We start from the raw sequence: 12303 nt of genomic DNA, 5'->3' as shown, positions 1-12303 counted from the left end.
AGACACACATAGACACAGACACATAGACCCATACAGGCACACACACATACCCACACAGACACACACAGACACACGCAGATACACAAACACACACAGGTACACACAAACACACACAGACACACATAGACCCACACAGACACACACAGACACACATAGACCCACACAGACACACACAGACATACACAGACCCACACTGACACACAGACACACACAAACACACACAGACATACAGACACACACAGACCCTCATTGACACATAGACACACACAAACACACACAGACACACAGACACACAGGCACACACAGACCCTCACTGACACATAGACACACACAAACACACATAGACACACACAGACACACATAGACACAGACAGACACAGACACACAAATACACACACACACAAGCGCGCGCGCACACACACACACACACACACACACACACACAGAGGCATACACAGAATTTTTCTCTTTGAGACAGAGTCTCGCATATCCCAGGCTGTCCTTTGACTTGCCGTGTATTCAGAGATGACCTTGATCCTACCTTGAGATTACAAGTGTATGCTACCACACCTGGTTTATGCTGTGCTGAGGATGGGACCCAGAGCCTTGGGCACTCCAGGCAAGCTGCCAACTGACTACATCCTTAAACCTGGTGTGTGTGTGTGTGTGTGTGTGTGTGTGTGTGTGTGTGTGTGTGTGTGTGTCTATGTGTTCATATATGACTGTGTGTACATGTGTACTGTGACACATGGGGAGGTCAGAAGATAATGACGGGTGTTGGTCCTCACCTGCCACCTTGTTTGACACATGATCTCTCTGTTGTTCCCACTACTGTGTACGCCAGGCTAGCTGACCAATGAACTTTCTGGGAATTTCCTGTCTCTGCCTCCCATCTCACCACAAAAACACTGGGATTACAGATTTGCAACGCAACATTTACATTTGCCTGAGTCCTGGAGACTTGAACTGAGGTCCTCATATTTGGGATTTACTCACTAAGCCTCAGACCCATTTTCTCTATATGAGACATACTCTCCGGGATTTTGTTATAACATAAAACAGGCTAATACAGAGAAGGAGCCAAAATCTTGGTCCCCATGCTGAAACCCTGTGTTTTTGTTACTGTAGGCCAGTGCCATTATCCAACACCCTGTGATCAAAGCAGACCATAGTGAGCATGTCTGTAATAGAAACCCTTGGGAGACAGGCAGAAGTGTGAGTTTAAGACCGGCATAGGTTACATAGTGTCTTGGAAGAGAGCCTTGGCTGCATAGTGAGCCCTGTTCCTAAAGTAATAAGGAAGAATAAAACAAAGCCCATTGGATACAATGGCACACACCTGTCATCCCAGCATGTGGGAAGCTGAGGCAGGGATCACCGAAGTTTGAGGCCAGCCTGGCTGTAGAATGATACTTTGTCTCAAAAGATTAAAAAATTGCTGGGAGCTGGAGAGATGGCTCAGCCGTTAAAGGCTAGGCTCACAACTAAAAATAAAAAATTGCTGGGAGGTATCACACATGTCTTTAATCCCAGCACTGGAGAGGACAGAGGCAGGCTCAAGGTCAGCTTGATCTAGGAGGTTCCAGGCTAGTGAGACCCCCGTCTCATTAAAAAAAAAAAGATAAACAAATAAGGGCTGGATTAGTAAAACTGGGACCAAGAGGACTGAGTTCACACTTGTGGCATAGACCACACACATGCATATAGGTAAAAATAGAATAAATTAAAGCCATGTGATTAAAACTCTCAGCTCTGCGGAGGGCTGTAGCTGGCTGGTGGCCTGCAGCTCCGGGATTTCCCAATAAGCCAGCTGCCCATTGTCTTATTGTCTCCTTCCCTCAGTGGAGGTCATCAATCAATCCACAGGTCCAGAGGAATGAAGGTGTGGCAGGCATCCGGACAGCAGGTGTCCCGTCTTGCCTTTTTCCTCCCTCAGTGACTGCTAACTAGAAACACTCCAAGCCATACAGCCACCATTCTTCTGCCCCCGTGCGCTGCCTGGAACCTCATGGGTTCTGATGCATCCCATTGGCTAGAACGGGGCCCTCCAGAATGGGTTCTGATGCTTTGGCTACAACGGGCAACCGGGTTGCCTGTTCCTGAGCCGCTCATGCTCAGTGAGAAAACAGAGGAAGGGATGTGGGATATCCTCCACTCTCTGCTTCAAACTGTTGACAGGGAGTCATTGTAGGGCATCGCTATGGCTTTTTCACAAGGTCTTTCATAACACTGAATCCTATTTGAAGTTGACTCCCCAATACTCAATCCACTGATTGCACGTATGGACCCGGGAGTGTTTGATTCCTGCTTTGAAAATCTCTTGCACTGACAGAGAGCCTCATTACCCTATGTGTTGACCTATGTCTGTAATTTCCAGCACTTGGCAGGCTGAGGCAAGTGGATTGCGATGAGTTCAACGATAACCTGAGCTATGCAGCAACCTCCCTATCTCCAAAAGAGACACTCTGTGGAGAAAAGAGAAACCTCAGGAGACTCGGTGACCACCCCTCACCACACACACACACAAAGGAAACAGTGGTAACAATGAAACTATGCGATAGGAGCCCGGCTCGGGGTTGGGGATTTAGCTCAGTGGTAGAGCGCTTGCCTAGCAAGCGCAAGGCCCTGGGTTCGGTCCCCAGCTCCGGAAAAAAAAGAAAGAGTGCGGTTCAACTGAGGGCACTTACTTAAAATCTCCCAGTGAGAGGCTGGGGGTGTGGCTCAGCTATAGGATACTTACCTAGAATCCCCCAGTAAGGGGCTGGGGGCGTGGCTCAGTGGTAGAGCCCCTGCCTAGAATACCCCATTGAGGGGCTGGGGGCGTGGCTCAGTGGTAGAGCCCCTGCCTAGCATGCAAGATGTCCGAGGCTCCAATTCCAGCAGCACAGACACAGACACACACACACACACACACACACACACACACACACACACACCTTACAGAACATAACGTAACTGACAGGTAAGCATGATGACAACTGTAGATGCTGCTTGTGTCTGCAGGCTGTGACTGGTTAGTGCCTCATGTGCCATGGCATATGTGTGCTGCAAGAAGAGTTGGTTCTCTCCTCTTGTGGGCCCCGGGGTTCAAGCTTGGGTTGCCAGGCTGATGTTTTTAGATGGAGATTTTATTTGTAGTCCAGGCTGACTTCAAACTTATGATCCTGCCTGTGTTAGGGTTCTCTAGAGGACCAGAACTGATAGGATGTGTCTATCTCTTGTCTGTCTGTCTGTCTGTCTTACATGTCACAGGAGGCCATTGGGGGCAAAAGATCTCAAGTTTCAAGCCAGCCTGGGATACATAATGAGATCCTGTCTTAGAAGAAAAGAGATTAATCCCAGCACTCAGGAGGCAGAAGCGGGATGATCTCTGAGTTCAAGGCCAACCTGGTCTACGTAGGTCAGCCAAAGCTACATAGTGAGATTTTGTTTAAAAAATATATATATATATATATATTTTAAAATTGAGAGCAACTAAGAGCACTGTTGCTTTTGCAAAGGACCTAGATTTGGTTCCCAGCACCCCCATGGTGGCTTACAACCACCTGTAACTCCAGCTCTGGGGATCTGATGCATCTTCTGGACTTCTCCAGCACCTGCATGCATGTGGTACACTTATGTGCAGCTAAAACACCATATGCTTAGAATAAAAGTAGATGGGTTTTTTTGTTTTGTTTTGTTTTGTTTTGAGTCAGGGTTTCTCTATGTAGCCCTGGCTGTCCTGGAACTCTCTCTGTAGACCAGACCAGCCTTGAATTCACAGAGATCCACCTGCCTCTGCTTCCCACCAAGTGCTGGGATTAAAAGTGTGCATCATTGCCTCCAGGCCTGGATGAACCTTAAAAAACAAAACAAAACAAACAAACAAACAAATGAAATACCCAATAAAATAAATCTTTTTTAAAAAGTTTTATTTATCATTTATTTTATGTATATGAGTACACTGTCGCTGTCCTCAGACACATCAGAAGAAGGCCTCAGATCTCATTACAGATGGTTGTGAGCCACCATGTGGTTGCTGGGAATTGAACTCAGGACCTCTGGGAGAGCAGTCAGTGCTCTAACCACTGAGCCATCTCTCCAGCCCTGAAATAAATCTTTAAAAGAGGAAATGCAGTTAGATGGCAATACTGAAGGCGGTGGTTAAGGAAGGTCTAATGGAGAAGATGGCTTTTTTAAAAACAAAAAACAAAAACAAAAAAAGCAAAACCAACCAAACAAACAAACAAAAAAAACCCCCCAGATCTGTGCTGGTTAGTTTGTAGTTTTTGTCAACTTGACACAAACTGGAGTCGTTGGAGAATTGTTTTTCCAGATGAGCCTGTAGGCAGGTCTGTGGGAGCATTTTCTTGATTACTGATCGTGTCCAGCCCTCTGTGGGTGGATCCACCCCTGGACAGGTGGTCCTAGGTCATGAAGAAGGCAAGCTGAGCGCGCCCATGAGAGCCAGCCAGTAAACTGCGTTACTCCATCGGCTCCCACCTTCCAGTGGCTGCACAGAGTCCCTGCCGTGGCTTTCCTCAGTGACGGACTCTGAGCTGAATAAGCACCTCCTCCACACGTTGCTTTTGGTCCTGGTGTCAATCTCGGCAACAGGAAGCCGAGACTCCCGTCCTCGAGTCTCCTGTTCTGGGATCTGGGAAGTGCATCACCACTCCTGACTTACGAGGTTTATAGGGAACAAACCCAGAGCACGCGAGGCAAGCCCTCTATCAAATGAGTTACATCCTCCGGCCAGAAGGCAACATTTAGGCAATGATTCAGGGTAGTGTGGGGGAGGAAGGCAGAGTACTGAGACCCAAGGTGAGCATTTCCTCACCTGAGGATGGCTAGAGCAAAGGCCTTCTGGTGGTAATACAATATACCTTAAGCCAGTGGTTCTCAACCCGTGGGTCGTGACCTCCACTGGGGTTGCGTATCAGGTATCCTGCATATAAGACATTTACATTATGATTCATAACAGTAGCAAAATTGCAGCTATGAAGTAACAACGAAAATGATTTTATGGTGGAGGGGGGGAGTCACCACAGCAGGAGAAACTGTATTAAAGGGTCATGACATTAAGGTTGAGAATCACTAATTGCTTGAGGCTGTCACAAGATTGGTGACTAATGGGGCAGGTAGAGAGGCCACTGGGTCAGAGAGATGACAGGGTAGATCATGAGGGACCTTGAGGACCATAGCTAGAGCTTCTCTTTTTTGCTCAGAGCCAAATAACAGGCCCTGGGGACTCTGAGCTAGTAGCCCCGTGCCGATGTTCCCAAGTTCTTCATGGATGGATGGGGCAGAACTCCCTGGTCCAGGCTGGGGATGAGGGTGAGCAGGCTCTGACAGGCACAATGGAAGGAGAAGCCAGTGGGTGCCAGGTAGGTCAGATGAAGAACAGCTCTGGGCTGGTAGGGGTGTGACAAAGACTTGGCCTGGTAACCTGACTGGACCAGGTGGGGTTCAGTCCATAATAGGGTTTCCCAAGCCAACCGTGGAGGGGCCTAGCTGCTCCAAGGCCTCTGAGTTATAGGGTTGCTATGGAGTGTCAGGCACCTGAAGGTGACTGCTCCTAGGTGTTCCCCCTCCCAAACCAAGGGGGCAGTTTCTTTTGGCCTTCGCATAGGTCTCTGGAGGATGGTGGTACCTAGGCCAGGTGTGGGTGTAGAGAGCTTATCTGAACAAGGCAAACACGCAGGATGAAGCCTTCAGGTCTCAGAGGCCAGCAGCAGGCCTCAGTGGCCTCAAAGCAGAAGGATCTGTGATGTCCCGTGTTGCCCTGGGGCAAGGAAGTAGAATCCTCCCCCAGAACCTGCAGTTGGTGTTGAGACAGGGATGCTGCACTGGGGACCACAGGCTTCCTTAGCTTCTTCCTCTTCCTCTTCCTCTCCCCTCCCACTCCATCGCCCACCTCCATCTCTCCACCCCGACCCCATTCCCAAGCCCAGCAGTCCAACATTTAAGGGTGGGACACTCCTCATTCTTCAGACTGTTCTGGAAAACAACGTTTGGGGGATTTCTTAGAGCCCCATCCCAGGAGCGGGTACCACCTCCTGCCTCTCCTCTCTCCAGCCTCTTAAAGGATTCCTTAGTTTGCTGTTGTTTGCCCACTAAGAGTTGGAAGGCTGCAGGCTTACTCCCCAGTGTTGTGAGAGGTGTTTGTGAGCCCCTTCTCATCTTCGGGCTTCTTGTATTTAAATGATTTCTCTCTTGCACAAGTAGCTGCCATCATGGTACAACCTGCAGGCTCCCGCACCAGAGGACCGAACTGTTTGGACTTTTCACACCTCTTTTCTTTGCATGGCCTTAGGGATTTCATTGTAGTAGCTGACAGTGTCCGCATCCCATCCCACTGATCCCTGTGTAGAGAAAGTACCGACCCATCTTACTCAAACACATTTAAAAAATTTACAGTGAGGTGGGCAGATGAGATGGCTCATCAGGTGAGGATACTTGTCACAGAGCTTGATGGCCTGCGCTGGCCTCAGTTTGATCCCTTAGCCCCCATGGTGGAATGAGAGAACCAACTCCCACAAGTTATCATCTGACCTCCATGTGTACATTGTGTAAACACACACACACACAAACACCACACAAACATATACCCACATATAATCACACCATGGTACACACACATACACATGCTCTGTTGTGTACATAAATAACTGTACACACAAACATACACATATGTCCCATCATGTACATACATAATTGTACACATACATACACACCGTCATATATACACACACAAGCACACACACGGTTGAATACACATACATGCCCCATCCTGTGTATACATAACTGTACACATACACACACACCATCATATATACACACACAAACACATACACCATTGTACACTCATATGCCCAACATGTGTATATATAATTATACACACACACACACACACACACATGCACACACATTACATAAATGTCATAGTAATCTTTTTCTAATGAAACAACTTATTTCCTGGGTAAAACAAAGGCGAGCTATTAATTGCTCACTATTTTGGTACCTGAGTCACAAAGCCACCATGCTTTTCCTGTTTCTTTATGACTGACTGCCTTCACAGCATCCAGGAAAACTATGCCCCTAGCAGCTTCTGAAGTCCTTTAGATCTTATAGCTTAATTGACTTTTTTTAATTAAAAATCCTTCCGATTGATTCTAAGAGCTAGGGAAGGAATAATTTTTTAAAACCTCTGTTTATATAGATTTATTTACTTTTATATGTGTGACTGAGTCTTGCTTGCATGTATGCCTGTGCATCTCATGTATGCAGTACATGCAGGGAGGACAGAAGAGGGCACTGTATCCCGAGAAACTGGAGTTACAGATGGCTGTAAGTCACCATTCAAGCGCTAGAGATAGAACCTAGGTCCTAGGGAAGAGCAGCAAGTGTTCTTAACCACCGAACCACTTCTCCAGCTGTATTTATTTTTGTTTATGTGTGTGTGTGTGTGCCTGCATGTTAGGGTGTGTGCTATGTGAGTGCAGGTCTCCAAAGAGGCTAGAAAAGACATCAACTCTCCTGGAACTGAGGGGTCTACTTCTAGATGGGTTTTGAGCTCCAAGGTGTGGGTGCTGGGAACTGAATCTGGATCCTTTGCAAGGGCAGTAAGCACTCTTAACCACTGAGCCATCTCTCCATCCCTCACTATGTAAAACGTTTAATTTTTATTTATTATTATCAGTGTGTGTGTGTGTGTGTGTGTGCGTGCATGTGTGCACAGGTGTGCATATGGGTCATGGGTCATGCTGTCATGGGTATAGAACTCAGAAAACAATTTTGTGTTCATTTCTCTTCTTCCATTGTATTCTTCTTGTGCTGGAGTCGTGACTTGGTAGCATGGTGCTTGCCTGGTCTGTGTGAGGTCCCACAACCTCTGCCCCTCCAAACTCCTAACCTTTTCTCATTCCTTTTTCATCACAGAAGGACATTATCTTGATCTAACAGCAACTCACATGTGGGTATATTATATTATCCACAAATCACACTTCAGAATAATGAAAGAATATAAAAACATTTATTATGACATAAATCCATGAGGATAAAAATCAAAACAGCAGTTACCCCAGGAGTTAAGAAGTGGGTGGTGAGAAGACTGTCTACAAAGGGCTCAAAGGAACTTTCTGGGATGCTGGAAACATTCTCTCCCTGAAATGGGGTGTTGTTCAGTTGTCAAAGCCCATCAATTGAAGGTAGGTGGATTTCATTGCAATCTAACAGTAAATTATACCTTACATAGGTGGAATCAACATACATTTAAAAAGATCTGTATGGAAACTTAAAAATGCATTTGGCCATTTGATCTCCAATCTCAGCACTTGGGAGGTAGAAGCAGGGAAGATCAGGAGTTCAAGGTCATTATCTGTAAATCTGAGGTCAGCGTGGGCTTCATGAGACCCTGTCTCAAAAAACAAAATAAAGAAACAAATTACTTGTGTAAGTTTGGATCTGTTAAGGCCTTGAACGGGACACCATAGAATTAGACTGTCGTTCAAAAAGAAAGCTGAGGGCCAGTGAGATGGCTCAGGAAGAAAAGTACTTCATATCAAGACTAATGTCCTGAGCTTGATGCACAGGACTCACAAGAAGGAAGGAGAGGATAGTCTCCTACAGGTTATCCTCTGACCTCCACATACCTGCCATGGCACACGTGCCCTCTCTACACATAAAATAAACTAATGTAAAACCAAAACTTTGAGGGCCAGCAAGATGACTCAGTGGAGAAAGTTCCTTCCACCAATCATTAGTCACACATAGAAGGAGAGAAAGAACTAGTTGTCCTCTGAACTCTACCAGTATGCACATGGACACACACACACACACGAGCACTCACATATGCATGAATGAATGCATGTATGCACATACACATGTATGTACACAGTTCACACCTCCTACACATGGACTCATATACACAAACATATATGCACCCACACACTCCAACATATAGTCATGCACAAACAAACATATATACAAACATCATACATGCACGTGCATGCATACCCCACACACATATGCTCATGTACATACACACTCGAGTGTGCACACATACGTGTGTGTATGCATGCACACATACACACACGCACATAGTAAATAAAATGTAGTAAAAAGAAAACACCAGCATTCAATTGGAAGAGATCATTGAGGGCTCAGGGATGTTCTTCTGGGGGAGAGTACTCCTCTAGAATCTACTGGTGAGGGCAGGGTGCAGCACTCAATGGTGGAGTGCTTGCCAATCATGTGTGAGGTTCTGGGCTTTATCCCCTGCACAAGAAAGAAAGAAGCTGGGTAGTAGTGATGCACAACTTTAATCCCAGCATCCAGAGACAGAGACAGGAAGATCTCTGTGAGTTCAAGACCAGCCTGGTCTAGAGAGTGAGTTCAGGACAGCCAGGGCAAGAAAGAGGGTTTCTCAGGAAAAAAAAGAAAAAAAGAAAAAGAAAAACCTCAAATGTGTGCGTGCACACACACACAGAATATGAGAGAGAGAAAGAGACGGGGGGGGGGCTGAGTACTATGATACACTTCTTTAACTGTAGCACTTGGGCTGAAGGATTTCTGTGAGTTCAAGGCCAGCCTGGTCTACTTAGAGAAACCCTGTCTCAAAAGAAGAGATGAGGAGGAGGAGGAAGAAGAGGAGGAGGAAGAAAGAAGAGAAAGGAAGGAGAGAAAAGGTAGAGGAGAGGATGGAGGAAGGGAGGGGGGAGGGAGAAGAGAGAGAGGAATGGAAGGGAAGAGAGTGTCACCATGAACTTGCCTAAATTATACAAAGATTTAATCCTGTGATGAGTGAACATATATGCATGCATGACATGTGTGTATGTGCGTGTGCTGGCTTCTGATGTAAATTTGGAATGTTGGGTGACCATATCCAAAGGCCGTGAACAGATTTTCCAATGAGCTATGCCTCCAGCATGGTATCCAGAAGCAAAGGGTTGGCACTGGTAGTAGATAAATGCTTTCATAATTTTTTATCACGTATATGTGTGTTTGTATGTGCCTGCACACGCACATGAATGTGTGAATATGATGAAGTCTGAGGTTGATGTTGGGTATCTTCCTGAACTGTGCTCATCTTATATATTGAGGCAATGTCTCCTGCTTGAACCCACAATTAGCAACCTGGCTAGCCCAGCCTGTTTGCGCCAGCGATTCTCCACCCGTGGGTAGCTTACTGCTGCTGCCATGCCAACCCAGCTTCCTCTGTGGTTGCTAAGGGTCAACGCTCTGGTCCTCATGCTTGTGTGACAACGACTTGCCCGTTGAAACATTTTCTCGGGTCCATCGTACGATGGTTCCCATCATGACTTAAATGGGAAACTTACACAATGTCCGGAGCCCTTGACGTCCTGCAGATGGAGGAGGAGGATGTCCTCAAATTCCTTACTGCAGGAACCTACTTGGGTGGCACCAACCTTGACTTTCAGATGGAGCGGTGCATCTACAAAAGGAAAACCTGAAGAGGACCTGGGAGAAGCTGTTGCTCGCCGCTCGCGCTATTGTTGCCTTTGAGAACCCTGCTGACGTCAGCGTCGTCTCCTCCAGGAACACTGGCTCAAGAGTTCTTCAGTGCTGAAGTTTGCTGCTGCCACAGGAGCCACTCCCATTGCTGGCCGCTTCACAGCAGGTCCAAGCAGCCTTCAGGGAGCCACAGCTTCTAGTGGTGACCGATCCCCGGACTGACCACCAGCCCCTCACAGAGGCCTCTTAGGTCAACTTGCCCACCATTGCTCTGTGTAACACAGACTCTCCCCTGCGCTATGTGGACATTGCCATTCCATGCAACAACAAGGGAGCTCACTCAGTGGGTCTGATGTGGGGAATGCTGGTCTGGGAAGTTCTGCGCATGCGGGGTACTATCTCCCGTGAGCACCCGTGGGAGGTCAAGCCTGATCTTTACTTCTACAGAGACCCGGAGGAGATTGAGGAGGAGGAGCAGGCTGCTGCTGAGAAGGCTGTGACCAAGGAGGGATTCTAGGGTGAATGGACCACACCAGCACCTGAGTTCACTGCTGCTCAGCCTGAGGTGGTCGACTAATCTGTGTGCCCTCTGTGCCCACCCAGCAGTTCCCTATGGAAGACTGGAGTGAGCAGTCAGCCACTGAGGACGGGTCAGCAGCTCCCACAGCACAGGCCACTGAGTGGTCCTGAGGTGCTCTGCAGACACCTGAGCAAAGGGGAAAAAGGTGGAAGGAAAATAAAGTTCCTAAAAGCTGGGAAAACAAAAGAAAGAAACATTGTTTCCTAGGGTAATTGGTGTGTGGGTGGGGGGGGGGATGAGAACAAGTTTGAATGTGCACACACACATCCAAGTGCACGTGCACTTGCGTGAGCTCGCGTGTGGAAGCCAGAAGTCATTGCTTACTAGCTTTGACCATTCCCCACCTTATTTTTGTCTGAGACCTAGTCTCTCACTGGAACTTACTGATTTGGCTAGACTGACTGGCCACTGAGCTCCAGGGGTCCAACTCTCTCTGTACCCATTACTTTAATTACATACATGTGTGCCGGGCCCAGCTTTTATGTAGGTGCTGGAGATGGACTTCAGGTCCCCAAGCGTGCACAGCAAGCATTTCACGGACTCTGCAGCCTTTCATCCATTTTTTTTTAAAAAACAGCACTATAGCCAATGGGATCCAATGGCCGTGGTTTATACCTGAAAAGCTTGCCAGTCAGGAGCTTGTGTGTGCAAGAGGATTAAGTGTGTGACACAGGGACTTCTAGTGACAGGACTGACAGGCAGGGTAAGGGAATTAAGTCCTCCTCATTCATACCGTGGAGGTCAGAGGTATTTTTTAAATTTGATTCATCCCGGAATGAACTCTAACAAACAAAAGTTAAAGTACAAACTACACTAGGTGTGCCTTGCATGTAATCCTAGCCTGGACCAAGGCCAAAGCAGGAACACTGCCAGGAACTCAAAGCCAGCCTGAGTCATAAAGGTATATACATGAACTACACAGAATACATATATGTCTACATAGAATACATATACATGTGTTTCCCACAATCCCATAAGATCAATCCCAAGAAAATGACCCCATAAGGAACACAAGGCATGGAGAATAGGAACAGGGAGGTCATAAGAAATGAAATGAAAATATTTTGTAGGGCTGGTAAGATAGTTTCTTCTCTCCATAGTTTCATGGTTAAGAAACTACTAGAGGACCCGGGTTCAGTTCCTGGCACCTCATGGCAGCTCACAAGCTCCTGTAACTCTAGTTTCAGGACATCTGACTCCTTTTTTGGCTTCTCAGGGCTCCCATAGCTACCTGATGTACCAAGCCACGCAGGCACACACATATCCAC

General features: G+C 47.0%; 1 protein-coding gene and 1 pseudogene across 1 annotated transcript in view; one reads left to right on the top strand and one right to left on the bottom strand.

Annotated features, from left to right (window-relative positions):
* LOC103689966 (MARCKS-related protein-like) overlaps positions 1 to 11229 on the bottom strand; it is a 980777-nt gene extending 969548 nt beyond the window's left edge. Inside the window, exon 1 of the mRNA XM_008759211.4 lies at positions 10285 to 11229. The gene's annotated coding sequence lies outside the window, so the exon portion shown is untranslated. The remainder of the gene's footprint in view (positions 1 to 10284) is intronic.
* Positions 10323 to 11229, top strand: Rpsa-ps8 (ribosomal protein SA, pseudogene 8; annotated as a pseudogene).
* Positions 11230 to 12303: the final 1074 nt, after the last annotated feature.

This window comes from Rattus norvegicus, chromosome 1 (assembly GCF_036323735.1).
Source record: "Rattus norvegicus strain BN/NHsdMcwi chromosome 1, GRCr8, whole genome shotgun sequence".
Taxonomy (NCBI): domain Eukaryota; kingdom Metazoa; phylum Chordata; class Mammalia; order Rodentia; family Muridae; genus Rattus; species Rattus norvegicus.
The sequence above is the reverse complement of the archived record's forward strand: the minus strand, read 5'-3'. Positions and strand labels throughout refer to the sequence as shown.